Here is a 10,725-nt window from a genome sequence, read left to right on the forward strand (position 1 = left end):
GTCTGGTAGAATTAAACATATTTTCACTTAGAAAAATAAAAGCTTGCTAACCTGTCAAGATAATACAAAAATCATTTTGCATTTTTTTGCATTTTGTTTCTGTAAATTTGGAAGTATGGAACCAACATTAGAATTATTCCCCCACCTGTTGCTCACACACCAACACTTCCCCAGCTAGGTATCAAACCAATCAATTACTAAAAATACCCTCACGAAGGTGAGCCATTTACCCATGAGCTCTGAGGCACAAAAGCCCATTTTCATTTTAGAAGGTCTTTCAGCATATTAAGGTAAAACGAGCCACCAACTCTTCCTTCAGCTCTTTTATGGCTTCTGTTATGCCACTGGTTTTTGCATTTTTCTTTGACTTCGTTTCCATGGTAAGCAACACGCATGTTACACGTCTTACCATGTCTTCCACACTGCTCTAAGTCCCTCACATATCTTCTGGGCCTGGATTCTCTAACTGTTCTCTCCAAATGCTATTTCATAATATATAACTTATGACATGGCAGAACTGAACTTGTCAGTTTCTTTTCACTTTCCAATCTTTTACCAAATCAAGTGCTATTTCTGGGAATTTAGGAGTTGCCCTGACTCATTTCTTGATCTCTTGCATTTAATATTAAGGACTAAGATAGTTTGTCATATTTAAACAATCCCATTGATTCTCATTGCCAATACTGTAGTCCAGGCTGCCCTAATTTCTAGTCTCTAACATTATGATGAATTACTACTGGGATCTTAACATTTCCTTTCTTCTTCAAAATATCCTCTAAAATGCAAGTAGACAACATGATTAAGCACATTTGGGGTTGTATGATAATAAACTCTAAAATGCAGACTGAATAATCTCTCTTTTCGTATTTGTTTTCTTTCTTTCGTTCTTTCTTTCTTTCTTTCTTTCTTTCTTTTTTTTTTTTTGAGACACAGTTTTACTATGTAGCCCTGGCTGCTCTGGAATTCTCTATATAAACCAGGCTGGCCTGGAACTCACAGAGATCCAGTAATCCTGGTCAGACTAATCTTTTAAGATGAAAATATGGTATTACTGCCTGACTTTCAATAGTCTCCCAATAACATCACAGTCAAGTCCATAATTTTCAACATGTCTGGGAGAATTCACATCAGAAGCTCTATTCTCTTGGCTTCCTGTCTTTTGAAGATCCCTGACCCCTTCTCTCCCACTCAGAGAGCAGCTCATCTCCAGACACTGCTCCATCCTACCTCAGTGTTCTGAATGCTCACAAGCCACCTACTCATGACATGTCTTCTCCCATGGCAGTCAGTATGCGCGTAATGTCTACTCATCTCATAGAATTCACCTCAACGTGTATCTTCACGGAAGCCTTTCCTGACCTACATCTACCAGGTTTGTTCCTCCTGTTAATCAATTCTCAAATATCCTGTACTTTTCCTTACTAGTACTTTGCATGCTTTAATTATTGAATAATCATTTAATTATTTGATGGTTGCATCATATCTGCAACACCGAGCACAATGCCTGACATAGTGAAGATGCATAATAGCCACATCATGATAAAGTTGACTGACTACTTACAGAGCTGAAGAAACTAAACTGTCAAAACAACAAGGTTTCATGGGTAAATTGTAGTCACACTCTAACCTGGATTCTATACACCTGTTCTTTTCTCTTTCTTCAACCACACACTTCATTTCTTACTTTCTGGGTCACATGAAGTAGACATGATAGTGACACCTTTCTGCCCCTATTCGTCAACCTCAATTTTATATATAATGCCTTGAGGATCTGATTTTTTCATCTCAGAAGATAGCTGATAAGTTTTTCTCTGTTGTCTAGGCTCTAAAACCAAAATTTACAGTTTGTTTTTGGATTTCTAATAGCTACACACACATGACCAAACTAACCACAATTGTATATGTCACTTGATCAGAATTATGTCAGAAAAGACGGAAACCATCCTTAGACACTAATGGTGAGTGTTTAAGATATACACTCAGCCGGGCATGGTGGCGCAGGCCTTTAATCCCAGCACTTGGGAGGCAGAGGCAGGAGGATCACTGTGAGTTAGAGGCCAGCCTGGTTTACAGTGTGAGTCCAGGCCAGCCAAGGCTACACAGAGAAACCCTGTCTCAAAAAACAAACAAAAAACCAAACCAAAACAAAACAATCTTCCCCCCAAAAAAGATATACACTCACCATCAAGGAGAGAGATCTCAAGGAGAGATCTATGTGACTTGTGAAATATGGCCATAGTTAACCAAAGTGATTCCTTCTACTTTGAAAGTGGATAAAAGTTCCGACCATTTGTGTTCTTGCTAATGGTATATTAACTGGGTTTTTAATTCTTATCGGTCTGTTTGCTGAAAATGCTATTTCATGATAGTTTTATTTTGAAGTTCTGTGGTTACAAATGTGGCGGGGCCATTGCATTCAGTGGTGTCACTGGGGCACCTTGAGTAGAAAAGAGCAAACACTGTAAGCCAGAGTGTTCTACCTGGGAAGGTCAGTTGTTAAACATTACCAGTCCACTGCTGTTGTTAAGTCTGAATATTTTCTCAAGTACTTATAGGATTTTATATTTTCTTTAAAATACTAGATTTTGTCTTTTGTTTATATGAAAAAAAACCTGATCATTTTTAAAACCTCTTGATTGTCATTCTCTGTGTGTCATAAATGCTATCTCTAACTTACTGATATGTTGTTATGATTTACGTGTGTCTCCCTGCCCCCCTAAAGGGCTCATGTGTTGAGAACTTTTATTATAATAGGGCATTTAAAGGGTGGATACCAGGTAGGAGGTCACTTTGCAGACCTAAAAGCTAAAGAAATTCCTGTTAAAGTACACACCAGTAGATATTTCATTATAGTAACAGAAAACTGACTAGTACCAGAGAAATCCTGCCTCAAAACAAAACTGACTAGTACCAATGTATCAAAAATATATTTTTCAGAGTATATCTTTTATTTTCTCCTCTAATTTAGCTTATCTTTAGGAAAATTTCTTAAAAGTATTTTGGATATACACAGAAGAATCTATAGGCAATTGATGTGTACAGCTTGGTGAGTTCAGAGGTAAGCATAACCTCATAAAATTATCACTATTCCCTACATAGTAAACCTCTTTCTCTCAAGTTTCTTTCTGAAGTTTTGTTTATTTTTGTGGTAAAAATAATTAAGTTTTACATTCCTGGCAAAAGTGTATGATAGAGTATTGTTAACTGTATTTTATTTACAGTAGACAAGATTTATTTAATGTACTTATTGACAAATACTTTCCCCAATGCTTGATGACTAACTTCTTTTCCAACCTCTGGCAGCCACCATTCTATTCTGCTTCTGTGACCTTGACTGTTTTCTAGCCATCATGTGAATGGCATCGTGTATCATTTGTCTTTTGGTATATGGCTTATTTAATGTGGCACCGTATCCTCCCGGTTCACCCATACTGCCTATATGCAAGATTTATTATTAGTAGTACTATAATTATCATTATAATCATTTTGAGATATAGCCATGTTTTTGTGTATGCCTGAGATACAGGGACATGTTGTGCATAAGGATACCCAGTTTTCATAGCACTATCAATGAAGAAACTATCTCCTACAATTGTATAGTCACAGATCACTTGGCTGTACATGGGTTTATTTCTGGACATTCTATCTGTGTTATGCTACTTTTAAATTGGATTCTGGATAGCTCAACATTTAAGAGCAGTGGCTGCTCCTCCAAATGACTGGGGTTCAATTCCAAGCAACCACATAGTGGCTCATAACCATCTATACTGCGATCTGATGTTTCCTTTAGACATGCAGTTGTACATGTAGATAAAGCACGCGCACGCACACACACACACCTTTAAAAATAAGCTGTGAATATGCAGTAGAGCTGGCTCAAGAGAGAGGCTATGCTTGTGGTAGAACTGTAGAGTTAGTGCTACCCAAGGCTTCTGGAGCCTGAATGATACCATCAAGATCCCTAGATGCCAGATATAGAGCTGTAGGATTTGGTGTTTGTCTTGCTGGGTTTTAATTGCTTTGGCCCAGTCTTTGTTTCCTGTGCCCCATTCTTCCCTTATGACATGGAAATATGTATTCTGTGCCACTGTATGTTGGGTGTACGTACATTGCTATTTGATTTTAGAGAATTTCATAGTTAAGTGATTGCCCACCTCCTGGACTTTTTAGCAATGCTGAAACTATTATAACCTTGGGTGACTTTTAGAGATGGTTACATGAATTTTGCCTTATGCCATGAACATTAAACTTTAGAGAACAGAAGTAGAATCTTATGACTTAAAAAAAATATTGATAGGGGTTGTAGCTTAAATGCAGAATGCTTGCCTATTTTGGGTTCAACCCTTAGCACCGTAAGTAAATAAATAAATGGTTGAGAACCTGAGACTAGACAGGCCAGGGACCTAGGGGGAAACCAAATACTACTGTTCTGCCATAGAAATGCAGCAGTAAAAGGACTAAAAAACATTCAGCTGTATCCAGAGGCACATCTCACTCTTTGATCATCAAAGGAGCTTCCTCCTGAAGTAGAGTAAAATACAGAGACCCACAAGTGGACAATGTGCAGAGAGTGAGAGGTCTTAGAACACTCAGCCCTAAATGGGAAGTCTCCAACACATCCTGCAGAAACTGCAGAAATAGGTGCAAATATTGAAAAAGCCAGAGGGAATAAACGACACCAAAGAAACAAGGCCTTCTAAACACAGCAGGACAGATGCACACATGACCTTACAGACTGCGGCAACATGCACTAGGCCTGCACAGCTCGGAGCCTAATGGGGGGTAAGTCGACACATACCCACATTCATGACCCAGAAGCCATCTCCAACTGTTAACTGGTCACAATGAAAAATTAGTTTTCTCCAAAAGAGTCTCACCGAATATACAAACTACTGTTAAGAGTAAGTAGGCTGCATGCCCAGAAGCAGATGGCTAACACAAAATAAACTCAATGGCAATTCTGAAGGTACTTTGTCTCATAATACTTTGCTAGAGCTTTGCTTTTTCTTACAGGTTCTTTGTATATTGATTATTTAAGTTATGTGTATATAAGTGCAGGTCTGTGCGCCTGAGTGTAGTGCCTGCAGGAACCAGAGGAGACAATGAATCCCCTGAGGCTGGAGTTACAGTTTGTGAGCTGTCTGATGTGGATGCTAGGACCTGAACTGGGTTCCTCTGCAAGAGGAGCAAGCTTTTTAACCCCTGAGCCATCTCTGCAGCCCCACCTGCTGGTAATTTATAGACAAGACTGTGGTTTCTAACCCCAATCTCACAAAGGCTTTTGCAGTTGAGACTGCAGAAAGGGGCTGGTAGCTGTGCCCACCAGTGATTCATATGGCGATCTATATCCTGGTCACCGTTTCCCAGAAGTGTAGCCATTGTACTCGCATGTTCTCTTCTGAAACAGCTCTGGCATCTTTTCAACTGTCCTTGCTTTGAAGAGGCTTTCGGGTGTGATCTAGTTTACTATTCATTCATCCCTAAGGCTTTCTGCTATCTTTCTTGCTTCCATACGATCTATACTTTGGGGCCAGATATATTTAAACACTTAACCCAAATAGACTTAATCATTTCAATAAGGAGTGTGTTTTAGGGTTATCATTGTTGTGATGAAATACCACGACCAAAAGCAGCTTGGGGAGGAAAAGGTTCATTTGGTTTACGCTTCGACATCATTGTTTGTCACTGAAGGAAGTTAGGACAGGAACTTAAAACAGGGCAGGAACCTGGAGGCCGGAGCTGATGCAGAGGCCATGGCGGGGTGCTGCCTACTGGCTTGCTCAGCCTGGTCTCTTATAGAAATCAGGACCACCAGCCCAGGGATGGCACCACTTACCATGAGCTGCCTCTCCACCCCATTAATCACTAAATAAGAAACTTCCTTACACCTGATCTCATAGAGGTTTTTTTTCTCAATTGAGGTTCCTTCCTTTCTAGTGACTCTAACTTGTATCAAGGTGACCTAAAACTAGCCAGCGCAGAATATTATACACGATATGAAATCTACCATATTACTGAGACTAGAAGACTTGGCTGTGAAAGCTTCTTCATCTCCAGAGTTTGATTTGACATGAGAATTAGAAAAGAAAATGCATATGCATTTAGTGCTAATTTGTGACACGAAGCAATGAAATAGAATCTACACGTATGATTCCTCTCGGCTCCTGAGTACAGTTACAGCGGGGTGGGGACAGAAGCACAGAAGGAAGAATAAATACACTCTAAGACCTCTAATGCCAGCTACATGGAAAACACTCAGGAGGAATCCTTTAATTCCAGGAGTTCAAAGCTAGCCTGAAAAACAAATAGAAAAGTACAAATTTCAAAAAGAAATACTTTGGCTTTCCCACATAAATACCCCTTCTGGTTTTTTTTTCCAGTGTGAGCTCAACTTTCATTCCTATGTACCCAAAGTTGGAGAATCATGTAGGATTCCAATACTAGTTTTGAAACACCTTACTCTTAGGATGGATACCATCCAAAGCCTTTACCACAGTATCTCTGCAATGCTCTTCAACAGTACCCTACCCTAACCTGAAACCTAATTTCTTTCCTCCTCAGTAGTTCACATTTTTGGTTTTAGTGACTTAAGTTTCCACACTACTGTGATATTTAACGTTCAGATGTTGTAAGCCAGGCATGGTGGGATACAACTGCAATTGTAGTACTTGTGAAGTGGAGCCAGGAAAATCGGGGGTTTAAGACCAGGCTCAGCTATATAGCAACTTTGAGGCCAGTCTTAGCTACTTGAGAGCTTGTCCAAAAGACACTTAAAGTTAAAAACAAACAAACAACAAGCAATCCTAGTAAGTTGCTTAAATTTTGATGGTTTTGTTGTTTGAGATAAGAGTCTCAGATAACCCAAACTGAATTTTGATCCTTCTGGCTTTACCTCTCAAGTGCTGGGATTATAGGTACACACGACTGTACCTGGCAAGTTATTAGGTTTTTTTTTGTTGTTGTTGTTGTTTGTTTGCTTTTTGAGACAGGGTCTCTCTGTGTAGCCTTGGCTGTCCTAGACTCACTTCGTAGACAAGGCTGGCCTCAAACTAGTTTTTTGTTTTTTTTTTCAGTTCAGTGTTTTTACCTTATCTTTGGTAAGTTACTAGGCTGCTACATCACCGCAGTACTTATTCAGGGATTTCGCTAATGCTTTAAACAGGATTTTTCTGAGCTCTGAGATGTAAGGGGCACATTTAGATGTCTTTATTCCACAACACCAAGTAGAGGCTCAATCCTGGGCCTTGGGTATGATAGGCTAGTGCTCTATGACACTTGACTTAACCTCTGCTACTCTCTCAGACTGACTTTGTTATTCTAGAAGCACTGATAGAGATAACCAGGCAGATCTGTTATCTACATTTGTTGTTTACCTTCACTGGTATATTTACTCCCTAATACATTATTTTTATGTTCTCAGAATCTGTAATTAGGTTTACTTATTGGAATAAGGGCAGGAAATTGGAGAATACAGGACCATTAAAGGACCTAGAAACACACACTATTTATACACACACAGAAATGTAGACATGTTTATTCCTGGAAAACCAGTTGGCAGGTATAGTCTTGAGTATTGAGCAAGTGTTTGAAATTAGGGGCTGGAGGAGGAATGAGATCTGCCTTGAGCAAGAATAAGGCCCGCCTGGCAACGCATGCACAGAAAGGGCCTTCATACCTGGACATGCCCAGAGACTAGTGACATCATGATGGAAACCAAGGAGGAGGAGCCACAGTAGCACCTTGTAGGATGGGAGCCAATGGGAAGGGAAGTATAAAGGCATGCCCTATTTCTGCCATAAATAGCACCACTTGCCTGACTCTCAGAGTCTGTGGTGTTGACTCTGCACCAGCTCACCCCTGGCCCCAAGGGTCCTGGGCCTGGGTCCCAGCAACAAGGGTCTGTCTTTTGGTAGTAGTTTTTCAAAAATAGTTTTTCTTTTTTAAAATTAATTTGTAGGTTAGCACAAGAATGAGTTTTACCATGACATTTTCATACATATTATCCTTTGTTCTTACTCCCCCCAACCTCCATTAGTCTCCACTTTCTGCTTTCCTATTACAAGTATTTCCTTCCTTTTTCACCTTCTTTTCCTCCCACTTTATGGTCATCTTTCTAGCTTCATGACTGCTCCCCCCTCCCCATATAAATACATACATATAATTTTGAATTTGAATTCAGCATTAGAAAACATTTATTTATATGAATATAGATTATTTCAAAACTGAATGCTGTTGGAAATGTGTCTTGACTTCACTTTCTTGTATGGGTGTTTAAAATTACATAGTGTTTCTGTGCCACTTTTTATCTACTGATCTACTGATGAGTACAGAGGCCGGTTTAGTTTGCTGGCTGTTGTGAATAATGAAGCAATGAGCATGGGTGTGAAGGTATCTCTGTGGCATGCTCCTTAGTTATTGGTGTATATACTTAAGTGATATTGCTAAGTCATATGGTAGTTCTATTTTCAGGTTTTTTGTTTGTTTGTTTGTTTTGTTTTGGAGACAGGGGTTCTCTCTGGCTGTCCAAGAACTCACTCTGTAAACCAGGCTGGTGTCAAATTCAAGAGATCTACTAGCCTTTGCTGGAATTAAAGATGTATTCCACCACACCCAGCATAGTTTATTTTTATATGCATGGGTGTTCTGCTTGCATGTCTGTCTGTACTCTAGTTGTGTGCAGTGGCCAGAGGCCAGGTGCCAGATCTTGGGTAACTGGAGTCAGAGTGTCATTAGCCAACAAGTGGCTGCTGGAAACTAAGCCCAGATCCTCTGCAAGGGCAACAAGTGCATTTAACCACTGATTCCTCCTCAGCTACTCCAAATAATTTAAAAAAAAATCTTAAAAGTAGTTGTGTCCGTCTGCATTCTCATCATCAGTGTATATGGGTTCTGGTTGTTGCTGTTCCTCCTCCTCCTCCTGGACAGGGTCTCTCTGTGTGGGCTCGGCTGTCCTGGACTGGCTTTGTAGACCAGGCTGGCCTCAGACTCACAGCAATCCACCTGCCTCTGCCTCCCACCTGCTGGAACTACAGGTGTGCTCCACCATGCCTGGCTATGCTTTCTTGATAATAAACTTTACTGGGAGATGGAATCCCAAAGGAGTTTTACTTTGCATTTCCTTATTAGTTCAGGGCGTTGAATGCTTCCCAGGCCTTTATTTGGCCATGTGCTGGCCTCAGAGAATTGTTTATTTAGATCTTCATTCTACTTATTGAGTTTATGACTTCTCTAATTTTAAGCTTATTATTCTAGGTATTAATCCAGGCTGATATATAACTGGCTGTTTTGTTTTTATCCTCCTTATTCTTCAACTCTGTCTTCACAGAGACAGGTGATTGTTGCTTTGTTGTGCAGAGTTTTACATTTCATGTAATTCCTTTTATCAGTTCTTGGGGTTATTTCCTGTAGTATTGGAATCCTTTTTGGAAACCTCTTTAAAGTGTTTTCCCCCAGTGGTTTCAGTTTCAGGTCTTCCACTGTGATCTTCAATCATTTTTGACCTTTATTCAGAGTTAATGATGGGAATCTAGTTTTGTTCTACGTGTGGAAACCCAGTTTTCCCAAAATGGTTTGTTAAAGAGACAGTATCTTGTTTTTGCTTTTTTGGTTTTTCTCTCTCTATGTAACCTTGGCTGTCCTGGACTCACTTTATAGACCAAGCTGGCCTCGAACTCACAGCGATCCTCCTGCCTCCGCCTCCTGAGTGCTGGGATTAAAGGCACGTGCCACCACACCTGGCGCAGTATCTTTATCCAATGTGTTTTTGACAACTTTGACTACAGTAGGTAGCTTTATGTGCACAGATTGAGTCTGAGTGTTCTATTCTCTGTTGGTGTTGCAGTATTGTGTCAGTACTGCTGCTTGTTACTGTGGCTCCGCACTATGACACAGGTTGTTACTGCCAAGGACTTCACTAGTCAGTCTTTTATACTTTCATACAAATTTGTGATGTTTTCTAATTTTGTGAAGAACATCACATGGATTATTTTTGAGGACCATACTGAGTCTCTAGATTGCACTAGGTAATACGACTTTTTATAGTATTAATTCTGACAATTCTTCAACATGAGAAATCTTTCTTTTCCTGTCTCCACCCTTCTCCCACAATGTAGTTTCTAACACTTGCTTCAGATTTACTTGAAGTTTCTCTTAACATAAGAGCTTTGTGTCTAATGCTAGATGCGTTAGGCCTTACACTAAGGACAGTTCCTGGAGATCTGCACTGAAGACCATAAGTGGGCTAGGTCCTTTTATTGTACCTTTTAGCTATTACTTTATTTGTGGTGTTTGGAAGGAAGAAAAGCCTAGATGATCATGTTAGTTTGTAGGCTACACACCTTGAAATGCTGGCATTCTAGGCCAGATGCTTTCTGGTTGTGGCAGAGTGCTGCTCTGTGGAAATATGTTTATAAGCATCCATATTTTCTTCCAGGTGTCTGATACAGAAAATATGTCCCTTACAAATCCAAGCAGCCTGCACTGAGTGTAAAATCAGGCTCCAGGCCCAAAGCTCAGATGCTGGAGAGTAGTATGAGGCAAATCTCGGCTTTGGGGACAAGGCTAAGGCAGCTAGAGCCTAGGTAAAGTGGATACTAGGTGCTGTACTTACAGAGAGAACATGTCTAGATAAGGAGAGCCATGAAACATACAGACTAGGATGGGGGCACTGTTTGGAAGGTTATGGCTGATTTTAATGTCAACCTTGCATAAACTGTAGCTGGCCTC

Source organism: Acomys minous (genome assembly GCF_964271855.1).
Source record: "Acomys minous genome assembly, chromosome: 15".
NCBI classification, from domain to species: domain Eukaryota; kingdom Metazoa; phylum Chordata; class Mammalia; order Rodentia; family Muridae; genus Acomys; species Acomys minous.